This window comes from Atractosteus spatula, chromosome 11 (assembly GCF_055471065.1).
Source record: "Atractosteus spatula isolate fAtrSpa1 chromosome 11, fAtrSpa1.hap1, whole genome shotgun sequence".
In the NCBI taxonomy this organism is placed as follows: domain Eukaryota; kingdom Metazoa; phylum Chordata; class Actinopteri; order Semionotiformes; family Lepisosteidae; genus Atractosteus; species Atractosteus spatula.
In genome coordinates this window covers 27,415,081-27,429,091 of record NC_142716.1, presented here as the reverse complement: position 1 = coordinate 27,429,091, position 14,011 = coordinate 27,415,081, and the positions used below count along the sequence as shown (strand labels likewise).

The following is a 14,011-nucleotide window of genomic DNA, read 5'->3' as shown; positions in this document are numbered from 1 at the left end:
GTTTTAAAGAATTCTACAGGATATTTTAGCAAGTTAGCGAGATAACACTAGTAAGGACCCTGATAATTAGATACTAGTTATTTTTGTTTAGAAGTGTATCTTAGCATTTCAGAGAACAGCACAGCATGGCATAGAAAGTGATGCATTTGTATCACTATATTACGAATATTCTTTCAAATCATAATCAATTTTTCTATATTAAACTATAAGAAAAATTCTATAATAAAATCAGTATAAAATTAACACGGATTTATTGTTCATTAGATTTAATGTCTGCTAAAGACTTATAATTATTAATTATAAAAGACCATGTTATGGCAATTAGAATTTCGAAAGTAGTGGAGTATAAGTGGCTCAGCACTGGGAATACACGTTCTTTGATGGGCTGGAAAAGTCCTGTACATCACTGTGTAGGGTCAATAGGTGTATGACTGTGTAAGAGAGGTTGGACAAACCTGGGGTCAAAGGTCATGGACGTGAGCAGAAATGTACAGATAAAATGGCCAATTCTAATTTGGGTGGGTATAAAATTATTATTATTATAATTATTATTATTACTACTACTACTACTACTACTACTTACCAGGCAGCACAGTAGTACAGTGGTTAGCATTGCTACCTTACAGCACTGGGGCCCTGGGCTTGATTTTGGACTCAGGATGCCATCTGTGAAGAAACTGTCTTTTCTCCCAGGGTTTCCTCTGGGTGCTCCGGTTTCCTCCCCCAGTCCAAAAATATACTGGTTGGCTCATTGGCTTCTGAGAAAAGATTAGCTCTAGTGTGCGCTTCAGTGTCTGTATCTGCCCTGCGATTAAGTGGCTTCTTGTCCAGGGTGTCACCTTCCTTGTGCCCATTGCTTCCAGGGATACAAACATCAGTATCATCTTTATCATTGCCACTACTAAATTAAACACAATGTACCTCACAACTGGCAGCCCACTAAAGCTCAGCAGCTGTGAGCCTGGTCAGTATCTGGATGGGAGACCTCCTGGGAAAGCTAAGGTTGCTGCTGGAAGAGGTGTAAGTGGGGCCAGCAGGGGGTGCTCACTCTGCAGTCTATGTGAGTCCTAATGCCCCAGTATAGTGACGGGGACACTATACTTTAAAAAGGCACTGTCCTTCGGATGAGACATAAAACCGAGGTCCTGACTCTCTGTGGTCATTGAAAATCCCAGGGCGTTTCTCGAAAAGAGTATAGGTGTTACCCCAGCATCCTGGCCAAATTTCCCATTGGCCCTTACCAGTCATGGCCTCCTAAGAATCCCCATCTTTGAATTGGCTTCATTACTCCACTCTCCTCCCCACTAAATAGCTGGTGTGGGGTGAGTGTTCTGTGTACACTTTGGCTTCACATTGGTGCTGGTGGTGGACGAGAGTCCCCAATACCTGGAAAGAGCTTTGAGTGGAGTGTCCAGAAAAGCACTATAAAAGTGTAAGGAATTATTATTATTATTGACCTTTTCAAAGTACTGTGTTAACAGTAATAACTTGCAATCCATCATCTACTGACTCTTCATAAATCGATAACTGCTGTTCATTGTAAGTATGAATGAATAGAATGTGATCTGTTATCTCGGTGTGTTGTAATATCTCTTTGTGTGTCCACACAGGAGTCCTACACTTTGACCAGACTCAGGGTTTCTGGCTCAGTCACAGTGTCCCCCACTTCCCTCCATTCCCAGAAAGGGGGTACAGCTGGCCGTCCTCGGGGAAACTGAACGGCCGGACCGCGCTCTGTATCACTTACAAGTCTACACAATTCCCTCAGATAGGTGCGCAACATAGGGAAGCTAGCATTATGCTAATAGCAAAATACCATTTTATTTTTATTTGTATTGCTCAGTTCAAATTGAAAGAGACGACAATGCGAGGCCATTTACCAGATTCAATATTTGTTGGGCCGGATTTTTGTTTTTGTTTTTTAACCGTGAGCCGAGCCATAGAATGGAATGTGTGGGGTAAATTGAATGTGTAGTCCTTGCTTCATAGGACTGCAGACTTGTGCTGTAGCCCAGCACTACAATGGAATTATTGAGTGTGGCGGGTCTTCAGATATAGCAGGCAGTGTTAAGAAGCTGGGGAAATCCAAATTAACTGCTTCTGCATCAGAAAACTTAATGTCTCTCTTCTCAATTTCCCCTTCTAGCTTCTTTGTCTCCTTATTCCACAGAAGATGGTTTGTAGTGTTACCTTCCTCAGTTTTGTATTTATTGATTTTAATCATACAAAAATGAACAGTTTATTTTTCCTCACAGTTCAGTGACATGAAGGTATGAAAAAATAAAACCGAAGCCCTCCAGCACCTCTGTGGGCTGTGGGTGTTCCGGCCCGGGTATAATGGTTACTGTTGTAACAACATAAGGTGTTTGCATTGCAAGTGAGAGGATGCGATTTAGCCAACAATAAAGTTGTTTTCCTTTCTTTTTCCTCAGCCGAGCAGCTGTTGTATTATAACCCCCGCGTGTACAACTGCTCCTTGCCTGAAGTCTTTCGCCACGAACTGCCCAGAATGAGCTGCATTTGCGAGGGCTCTGTAAAGCCCTGGGTGCAGGGAAGGAGGATGGGGAAACTGCTGTCAGCTCGGGGAGAAACCTTCCTCAGCCTTGCCAAGTCTCGCTTCTTTGTGGATGGTGAGAGTGGTTTTCTTTTAAAACCACGCAGACTGTACAAAAAGATCTGTGATGAAACACCAACTACAATCTGACATATCAGCTGTCCTTATCAAAGGTTCTGTACCAGGATATGCATTTGGAATCTTTTTCCTGGAATTGAGCATTTGTTTGGTCACGTAGGTTTCCCATTGATTCTGGAGCTGGTTAAAGTTCAGAAACCTTCCTGGACAGCACTGATTTTCATTCTGCACTGAGGAGAAGAGTCGGATAAAAACAGTCGACTCCGACTCTCGAAACGTCCAGAAATACATTCACATTTAAAGATGTTGAAATACTCCATGATAGTTATGCTTACGTTCCAGTGATTTGCAATTCACCAGTGTGGACAAGTGGCCCCTTTGAACTTACTCAGATTTAATGTGTTGTCTTAGCGATGTATTACAGTCTTCTGTCCTTGCAGTCGTCTGTTGCCAGGCCACTGCCAAATGCATATTCATTTTTAGCACGTATTCTCTTCTTTATGGAAGTGTGGAGGCAACCCAAGTAAATGCACTTTTAAGTCCTAAAAACAAGCTAGCTAAATTCCCTTTGAATTCCTGTGCTCTCACATTAAAAGTGTGGCTTGGCTGTCTTGAGAAGCATGACAGAGACTTCCATCACCTTTCACAGGCCACAAAATTGCCCAGATTTTGCTCCTATTAAAAACATAGCTCAGTCCTGCACACCTTACTGTCATCACAACCTCTGCTGCAATTGTTATTGTAAAGATTGCAAATCCTGTAAAGCAATGCGACTGCAAGATGCTACAGATATTTCAGAACCAGTGAGATACTGTACATGCAACTTCCTGGTCATAGTTTTTACTCTTTACAGCATGATGACGGGCTTTGCTTATATTTTGGCCAGTGGTTGCATGTACAGGTTTGCAAAAGGCCGCACATTGTTAAGAGCCAAACATGAAAATGACAAAAGAAGAACGAGACAAATTACATTTCTTCATCCCAGACAAACATTAAAAATAAAATGCAGACAGCGAAAAGGGAAAACAATTTGGTCTTGACTTTATTCAAAGCTATCCATTACATGGTACAATGAGTTTATATAATGGTATATTAGCCACCAATATAATACATAAACTGAAACAAACTTTTCAGATTTGGCAAAAAACAATCTTAGTTTGATCATTTTTAACTAAGCTTAGTTAAATATCAATTTCAGATTAGATGCAATAATAATATCAGAATGGAAAAATATTTAAACCATACAGTATATGTGTCTGTTTTCATAATCTTGCAATAACATAAAACATCATATTCCATAGTATATCACCAGAAATAAACTGCAAAGTGTGTAATATTGCTAGAAGCAGAATACATCCCAAGAAAACAAGACCTAGGTCCAAAATAATCATTTAACAGAGTTCGCATAGTTTTGAGATGAAAAATCCACTCCACCTACAGTGAATCATCCATCAGTCTTCTAACCACTTTATCCACTATAAAGTCACTGGGGAGCCAGAGCCTATCCCAGCAAGCAAAGGGGAAAAGGCAGGATATACACTGGACAGGATGCCAGGACATCACAGTGCACACAGAGACAAAAACACACAGCACTTACCCAAGAGTCCATTTTCCCAAAAGCCAATTAACCCAACTAGTCTGTTGTTTTTGGACTGTGGGACCAAAAACTGGAGCACCCAGAGGAAACCCCTGCAAACACGGGGAGAACATACAAACTGCACATTGTAGTTCACATCTGTAGGGCAGAAACACATGTTGCGCTTCTAAAACTGTCTTGCTACAAGGGCTTTCCAATCACTACCAGTAGCTCTTTTATGTTGTTCTGTTGTGATTGTTATTAAAACATAAAAAGTTCTGAAAGAACTCAATTGGAAAACAAAGCACTGAAAACCGTTTAGTAAGGGGAAATGTTTCATTATACAATGTGAAAATGGCAGTAAAATTAAATTCCAGACCGGTAAGAGCTTTTTTTTTTACTTTTCACAGAGTGTTTCCTTTCTCTTTAAACCAAGAAAGAGCCCTGTCTGGAGAGCCATTGTAGATGCTGTTAAATGCCTTATATTTCTACTTTGTTGACATACTTGAGGGTTGTCTTTTACAGACATCTACACTGGCTGGGCTGCTCAAGTTTTAAAGACTACTCTGTTGACGGAAACCTGGCAAACGAAAAGAGCATGAACTGCCTTCGAACTGCTCCCTTCCTGAACAGGTTTGAAATATCAAAAGAATTAAACTGCCGGGACCTGTGGAGTTCTGCTCTCACTTTGATCATGCCAAGTGGTGTGTATCCCAGGAGGATGGAGACCAGTGGATCTGCATTGGAGATCTAAACAGAGAGGACTGCCAGCAGTGGAAAAGTGGAGGACTTATTTGCTCACAAAACCCTGTTATCTACCACGCTTTCAGGGGGGCTGTGTCCTGGTTTGTTAGGTGCAGAGACATGTTTAAGCTGTAAGAGGGGGAATGTTTGACCCTGTTGTTGCAATTCAGTTACGCTGACTCTTTCTGTATCTATCTGTTGCAGATGCAGAGCAGTGTTAATTGCGCTCAGGTTTAGCAAATGCCGCTTGATATTTTGAAGCTAATGTTTGCTGAAAAGCAAGAAAAAAAGTTGCTCAAATGCAAATGTGCTTCTTTCCAGAACAACTAAAATGTATAGGTTTAAACATGGGTTGATGGCTAACACAAAAGAAGAAACACCCAACGACTGCAATTATCAATCCATTCATCTATTATCAGAAAGTAGCTTTTTTTCCTGTGAAGTGTAGTGGCAAAGCTCTTCATTTAAAATAAGAGGACACTGGTTGTAAATGTCAATCAGAATTACGTTGCGCAAATGTTTTTTCTTTATAGGTTTGGTTGGGTTCCCACCAGCAGTTCTGTGAAATCTTTCCTCATTTTGTGCTTTTGTCTTCTGTTGTGCGAATCCCATCTATAGCCAATAAATGATGGTGCTCGCAGCTCTGAATATATTAAGATTAGTGGAATTCCTGGTCTACCAGCACTCTTTTGTTGTGTGCATCTAATCTATAATCAATAAGTTAAGATAACATCATATTATTTGCTGAGGTACGCAGATATTCCTGACTTCCATTGTTGGTGGAGCTGGGTCATATTTGCCTGGGAAAAAATGTGCACAACATGATTTCTTCTAAAAAAACGTTTCTACTAGCATCTTGTGCTGTGTTCCTCAAATGTCTTATTTTTCTGTTGGCACTGTTTTTCTTCCCGTTTTCTTCTACCACCTTACAGTGCGCTCACAAATTATTGTCACCCTTAATGAAGAACAAAAAAACCCATATAAAATAAACAGCACAGATACTGGGTAAACTAGTGAAAAACACTGATTTTATTTTCTCTCAAACATTTCTTAGTTGATTTTTAAATGGTGTGTTTAGGATCATTGTCATGTTGGGAGGTCCACCAGAGACCAAATCATGCTGTAGCTTTCTGGCATAGGCAGCCAGATTTTTGCCCAGAATATCCTGATATTTAGTAGAGATCATGATACCTTTGTCCTTAACAAGGGCCCCAGTGGCATCACAACCACCCCACAACATCAATGTTCCACCCCCATATTTCACAGTGAATATACATTTTTTCGTGTGAGTATGCATCCCTCTCCAACGCCAAACGTACTGGTGGTGTGAGTGGCCACACACTTCAATTTTGGTCTCACCTGACCATAGCACCGGGTTCTAGTCAAAGTCCCAATGGCATTTAGCAAACTCGAGACACTTCAGTTTGTTTCTTGTTATCAATTCCTTCTGGCAACCCTTCCAAACAGCTTTTTGGCATGGATGTACCATCTAATTATTGATTTGGAGACTCAAGGACTCCAAGATGCAACCAGACTCTGCAGTTCTCCAGCTGTGACCCTTGGATTCTTTACCATTTGTGAAGATCAATACTAATTTGTCTCTTAATTTGTCACTTCTTTGCCTTTCCCCATGGTGGTGGATGGCCAAAGTTTTTATTATGAGTGTTTACCTCTTTTTATACCCTGGTGAAACAGCAAGTCCAGAAAATGTTCCTTTTGACTGAGTTATATTTAAAAAACCATAAATTCATTTCAGATTTTATTTTGTTCAGTTTTCTTAAAGAAAAGTGGGGGATCTAATAATTTTGACATTAACGTTTCTGGAAAAAACATGTATTACTCATTTTCAACATTTGTTTTGAAATAATTCCCATTGTCTGGGCATAAGATAGACTCATTATCTGTGCTGTGTATTTTATACAGTTTGTTTTGTTCAACTTTATCAAGGGTGCCAATAATTCTTGAGCCCACTATACCTGCTTAGATAAATAGAATCACTATTACACACAAAGAAAAACACTAACTTCTGTTCTTGGAAGTATAGTGTTCAGTCCAATTTTAATGCATCACTGATATTTGAAGAAAGTGAAAACCGCTTTGCACTGTTTGGAGATGATTGCTAAGATCATCCAGGTGGATGCTGCACATTGGTGGTGGCGGAGGGGAGTCCCCATTACCTGTAAAGTGCAATATAAGTGTAAGCAATTAATTACTGAGCTTAATTTTGTGGGTCTGTATAAACAAAATTGCAAGTAGGATCAGATTTCAAATATTGGTCTGACAAAGTGTAAACCCAGAAAAAACTCCCCTTATGCAAAACTGGGTGAAGGGACTTATACCTTGATCACAGCTGCTTCCTCAATGTGCGGTTTTAAACTTCCAATTTTGATAAAGTTCTAGCCCAGGAATGTTAAAAGGTTACAAGCGAGAGAAAGATATTCTGCCCATCTTTTCTGTTTGGTTGATAGTAACTATTGATAAAAGATTCTTTGTAGCAACGAGTCCACATTCTCAGTTCTTTTCAGGATTTTGAATACTCAAGTCTCCACATCTTCAATCCTCCAGCCAAAAGTGATAAAGTTGTTTTAACCTCTCAGTTTACAACACAATACTGTACCTTTCAATGTGGGAGTTATTCTGGTTTCTCTTCCTTAGACTGTTTCCAATGTCAATTATTGTAATGCTCTTTTAATATAAGGACTCCTACATTTTATCTTTAGCTTTCCAATATGCCCATTTCTAATATACAATGAAGTCATTGTTCTCTGTATTAAAAAACAATATGAATACAAGCTAATAAAGGAAGACTGAAATAGCGGTTTGAGACAAGCCAGCCTCTTCAGACCTCATTAGGCCCCAGCATATGGACAAGCCACAACAGAAAGGAAATACTGCAGAAAAAAGTTAAGTCACAAGCTGCCCCACCACCACCAACAACAACAAAATCCTCCCATAGAACTATTTATAAACTGTACCAAACCTAGGCTAATTGACACCATGTGAGAATGTGCCTCTCACCCTTAACTAATTTGCTAATTCACCCCCACGTGGGTCTATGTACACATGATTGAGGCCTGAACCCCCTCAGCTGAAACTAGTGCATCAACACTGCTGACCCACCACACTGTTGTATTTGAGAGCTTCCTTAAATAGAGGTGAAATGTGCTCTCACTGTCCTATTCAAATTCTTTGGTTCCTGAAATGAATAGTAGCACAGATGTAAAGAAAGAACAACTGGATACAGCAATCGCTCAGCAGGTCTTTTTAAGCCTATGTGAGTTGCACTGATCGGGCAAAATCACTGTCCATGCTCATATGTCCTTGTATGTCGGGAGTTAGGACACAGAATTTTTATTTTTATTGAATTAAAACCCTGTTGTGGTGAAAGAACATCAAGACTGTTATAAAATGAACACTCATTGATATGTTATTGCGTTTCACAAATGTAACAATAGCACTTTGTGATGATATTATTTTAAACTGCTTTAATGATGTCAAAATAATCAAAGTACCTAACTGAGAAATTCTGCTCTAGGTCATAGTCTGATTTACAGTGTCCTTTCACGTATCTAATACTGGATATACCGGTAGTTCTGGACTTAAAAATTAGAAAATGACTATGGGATGGCTTTATTGGAAATCTCTCAAGAATTCACATACACTTTTACCTTTGTTTGTTGGGAATGAAAGCATAATAGAAAATGCTGAATGTCCATTTAATGACTGATCGCATAGCACTACATCCATATTGCACTACAATAAATTACACATTAATCCAAGAAAGAACTGCACTGTAACTTATAGACCATAAATAGACTTAAATAGACCATAAATGCTGTGAATGAAGTGAAGTGTGAACTGAAATGTCTTTCTTCACCAAATATTACTTTGTCTTGTGTGCCAGCCTTAAGCATGAGATACAATACAAGCTGGAAAGGTTTGACTCAACATGAATACATTTGTTACTACATGCAAATTTGTCTTGAAAGTTAAGCTTCTAGGTTTGAAAAAATGATGGGCACTTTATAATGAAGGAAAACAGTTTGGTACTGATTTATTATTGCATTTTTCTGTAAAATTCGATGGTTTGATTGTAGGCAATTGAGAAGGACAAACCAGATTTCTTGAGCCCTTGTTTCCATTAGGATGCCGTTTGGATGCTGCTGATCTGGCCGCTGATGATATTTGTACACAGTGGGCTCACTGCTGGTGCAGCCGTGTCCTGCAGGAACGAGCAGGGGGAGTCTGTGGACTGGTGAGTGGTTTTTCTGCCTTTACTAATTCCCCAGTATACATGCAACAGCAAAGAGGTGTAAATTGTAATAAACAGTAGATGGACACATTCTTTCATTGCGTGTATTAAACATTACAATTTAGAATAAATAAAAGCTGAAAAAAGAGAATCAGCTTAAAGCATGTGTGTCCAGCTATAGTTCTGGATGCCCTGATCCAGCAGATCTCGGGTTGCTTTGGCCGTGTCCCAATATGCAAGGGCTTAGGGTGTTTCATTTCTAAATTTGTCACAAGGGTGCTCACCAGCACCGCCAATGCAGACTTCTCTGAAGTCCGCATTGGAGTGGACTCCGCTGAAGGGAATTACCCCCAATTGCTCGCGGAATGGTGACGTTCCACATTCTAACATATCAAGGCGGAGAGAAGTTGCCATGGAGAATACAATATTCACGTATTAGCAAAATGGAACTTTTTTTAAGTTTTAGAACTCATAATATTGTAACGCATACGGCCACCATTGGTTGTGAGAGCCGGCTTACCAGCGCGGGGACGTCACCGCCCTTCCCTGTGAATAGCAGGGACCGCAGCCGCCGGGCTGATGGGAGATTTCCCTTTAGTTCAGCTGGCTGGGTCCCTGTTGAGTGACGCCGGAGGCCCGGGTTCGAGTCCCCGATGGTGGGGGTTCGACCTGAGGCGGCAGAGGAGAGGGCGCATACCCACGTGAACTCCGGAGCGCTACAATTTTTTTGAAAAAACAAACTTCATTAGGCTACTTTAGATTCAAACTGTATGTATTCTACGTACAAAGTTTTGACATAAAGCTTTTATTTCGTCACCCCCATTTCGACTGATGTATATTTATTCATTTACCTGCTTTGTATTTTGTACACAGAGTATTTATTTCGTATTTAATAGTACAAGCTTTGAGGTATAGCCAAGTTTACCTTATTTAGTTGAATGAAAGCGTTATGTTCCTCGTACTGTCATTTTTGTACTGGGACAGACGATATGAAATGTATTTAATGGTACACAGCTTGGAATAAGCAGCGATATTGCCAGTGATTCCTTAGTTTACTTCGCCTGTTATGAATCGAGGTTAAGTTTTCAACATGAATGAACACAGTGTCACTACATTTGTACAGGAATTGACGAGATAAAATTCAATTTAATCAAACTGCAAGCGGACAACGAAAAAATTAACAGCCGACTTGGATTTCGACCCTCCTGAGCCGTGTGACAAAACAGTGACATCACGCGAGGGTGCTTTTTACCTTTTTGTACTAGTGCGCCCTTTAATACTGGCGCACTTGAAGTCCACACTTGCGCTACATCACAGAAGTGCGGACTTGTAGAAATGGCTTAGGGCGCAGGTCGAGAACTGGGACATGGCTTTTATCTCTGAAGCACCCAGAGATTTGGGGAAGGACATTAAACCGTTGTGGCTAAGCAAATAATTAGATTATTGGGAGGTAAGAGCCGAGTTGGAATTGAAGATTCATTTAACTGGTGAATAATTAAATACTGGAGTCACACCTGAAGAAGGCTCCACGTTGTGTTCTCTTTCTTCTTTTTTTCAGCATGGAATAAACCTATTACTTGTTCCTTTGCAGCCTACTCATGCTGACGCAGCTACCCACCTGAACTATCAATGTAACATTACTTTTTCACAACAATTTTATTATCAGAGAACAGATTATTTGATCAGAAATAGTTCCAGTTTCCTGTTTGATTGTTGTACTGTCTTTTGATTGTTTGAATCTTAATTTATGCATTTGTACACTTACGTTTTAAGTTGCTTTAAAAATAATGAGGTAGTGAACACCCCACCTACCTTGACAGGTAACAAACTCTTTGTTTTGTTTTTCTCACATAAAAATGTAGGAGAAAAATGTTTGACACTTCCAATTTTTGTTTAACCTGTTATTAACATTGACACATTTAGCCAATTTCCTCCTCCTTAAACATTTGTTATATCTCTGCAGCAGAACATAGCAGGAGCCTGGTTCAGGTCTTAAATTGAAGGTAACCCCCTTGGCTTTGAGTGTGAACAGTCAAATTTCTTATATTTCTTAATGTGTCCACTCAGCAGACAAACATATGAAAAAAACCCCCAAAAAACAGCAGGCGAAAATGTTTTTTTGGTCTTCAGAGGTCAGATTTTTCAACTATATGCATGTCAAGGGCCTGGGAATGATTTGAAAACCTTGTTCTAGGTGACTACTAGCTTGGATACAAATCTGGGAAAAATTGATCAATTAGAAAAAATTCTACATCATGTTTTGTGAAGACTGAACCTGGAATGAAATTTCACGCCTATAATAAAAAATCATAAAAATATTGAAAATAAGAATAATAACCATTGCAATTGCTATAAAAACCATTAGACACTGCTAGAGAGCCTTTATCTGCTGTTATGCAATGGAAAAAAACCTCAGAGTTGCCTTCTGCTGTGAAAAAAAGGAGCACTGATAAGAAACTGATTGATTACCCCTTCTGAGTCAATGATTGACAGCTAAAAGGCAGGCGGAATGCAGCTGGAGGCTTCTAGAGGAAGCCTTACCCCCTAAGGGCTCTGAATGGCTGAAAATACAATGAATGACAGTGGTTTTTACCAATCAGATCGCCTTAGTTCTAGCGGTCGTTCTTCAAACATTTACTATGAAGTCAATAACCTTCAAGAGTTAAACTGGAGATAAACTAGTCTGGGTTATTTTGGATATATATCATGCTTCAGAATAAGGTAAAAACATGGAATATATATACTGTATATATACGCTGGTTTTTGCTTTTGCGGTTTTGTTGGTAAAAATGTATGATATTGACATGCTGTGCTAGCCGGGTGTTTTTATTGGGATTCTGCTAGTTCATTAATTTATTGGTTTATTGCATAACAGTGTCATATCTGTGGAAACAAACTTTATGGTTTTGTTGTGATGATATTGGAGAATATGTGCATGTGAGAAAATTTGTGGAGCAGTTAAAAAAAATGTTGTTTATCTTGCGTTTATCTTAAAAATAAAAAGTGTCATCTGGGGGGACAAGCGTGGTCACCAGTGACCACGATCCGGGCAAACAGGTTTTTTCAATTTTTTTATTGATATCACATTACGTTATAAATTATAGAGCTTAACTTTCTGTATGCATCATATGAAAAAAAATGACAGAAAACCTCTACAACATGTTCATTGACATAACGATGTACTATTCAGTACTGGAATTTATTTTTTTGTTTAGATATTTTTTCTATTTATAGAACACTGCATTAATAATTATTGAACTTAATTTTCTATGTGTGCTTCATATGAAAGAAACTGACCGAAATAACATCATATGTTCACTGACATATTGATGTACTGTACACATGTATGCATAGCCCGTGGGGTGTGATTAATGGGCATTTCGACTTATGTAAATTTCTAGTTACGTAAGGGTTTCTGGAACGGAACTATTACAGTATGTAACTCGAGGTTTGTCTGTACATTTTTGTCTCTATCCTTAAGCTCTAGAATGTTACTGTGAAATTAAGACATTTGGGTCTTCAATTCATAGACTGAAACAGACACCTGTTGCAAAAAAACTGACCTAGGACCTCAAGCACTTAACTACCACTATGTGCTCAAGTTGCCTTTTCTCACAAAAACTCTGAAATGGACAATGCGACTCAATTCTAATTGCATCTTGTATCTAATGAGCTCTTTGAACCTCTTCAGTTGGAGTTTGGATCCACAGTACAGAAACTACCATTGTTAAGTCAGTTAATGATTTTCCAGTGGCTTCTGGATCACTTAATGTGCTTTTTATTCAACTAAAATGCTGCTGGTGTCAATCACAGTCCCACACTGGATCACATGGAAACTTATCTTGGGATATCTGGCACATCCCTTCCTTGGTTTAGCTCTTATTTATCAATACCACAACCAGAAACAAATTCATCAATCCTAGTTAAAAGTGCACTAACCCGAGGTATTACATAGAGATTTGTACTGGAAACTTAACTATTTAATATTTATACACTGGCTCTTGGGCAAAGTTTTTACCATTATGGGCTTGGGTTTCACTGCTATCCTGCTGACAGATTAATTTGAAAATCAAATTGGATTACTACTATTCTGGTTTCTGTACTTTACAGGTGTCTGTCTGAAATTAAGATATAGATACAAAAGAAACATTTCTGAAAGCAAACCGTGACAAGACTGATATTAGCTCAACGGCTGAAAAATTAATGCTATAATATTGATATGTGCCATTATTTTTTTGTGTATTATGTGTACTACTGTAAGGAGCTTTGAGGGTTATTTAAAAACACTCATAAATTAACATTATACTATTATTATTGTCCTTCAATGCATAGTCATGAGAATTGTGAAGAGAGAAAATCTTGCAATACTACACTCACCACTCTGGGCAAGATGTCAAATTTGCCAAGCATGAACTGCAACTAATAGCACCAATGATCGTGAGAGACGCTGACACATCGAGGCCACTCTGCGTGGCCTCTATGAACTGGGCTGTTAAATCTACACAAGAGCTAATGCTGAATTCAAACAATTCTAATTCCTTAATGCCATATCCTCTTCATTAAAATCCAGGCACTACTGTTTTGTAAATCCTTTAGTCACCTCAAAATTGATACCCAAAATATAAACAAATAATTGTTCCACATAGACATGGAATACTTGTTTATTCTGAAATATAACTGTTCTATCTACATACTCTTCACACTTTAAACTATAAATCCCACCATTTTCTAACTGCTTTTTCCAATACAGGGTTGCAGGGAGCTGCAGCTTATCCTGGCATGCAGTGAGCGCAAGGTGGTACAGTAT

At 39.0% G+C, this 14,011-nt stretch overlaps 1 pseudogene; it reads left to right on the top strand.

Annotated features, from left to right (window-relative positions):
- Positions 1–499: 499 nt before the first annotated feature.
- LOC148823772 (deoxyribonuclease-2-beta-like) lies at positions 500–5,087 on the top strand (annotated as a pseudogene).
- The last annotated feature ends 8,924 nt before the right edge of the window (positions 5,088–14,011 follow it).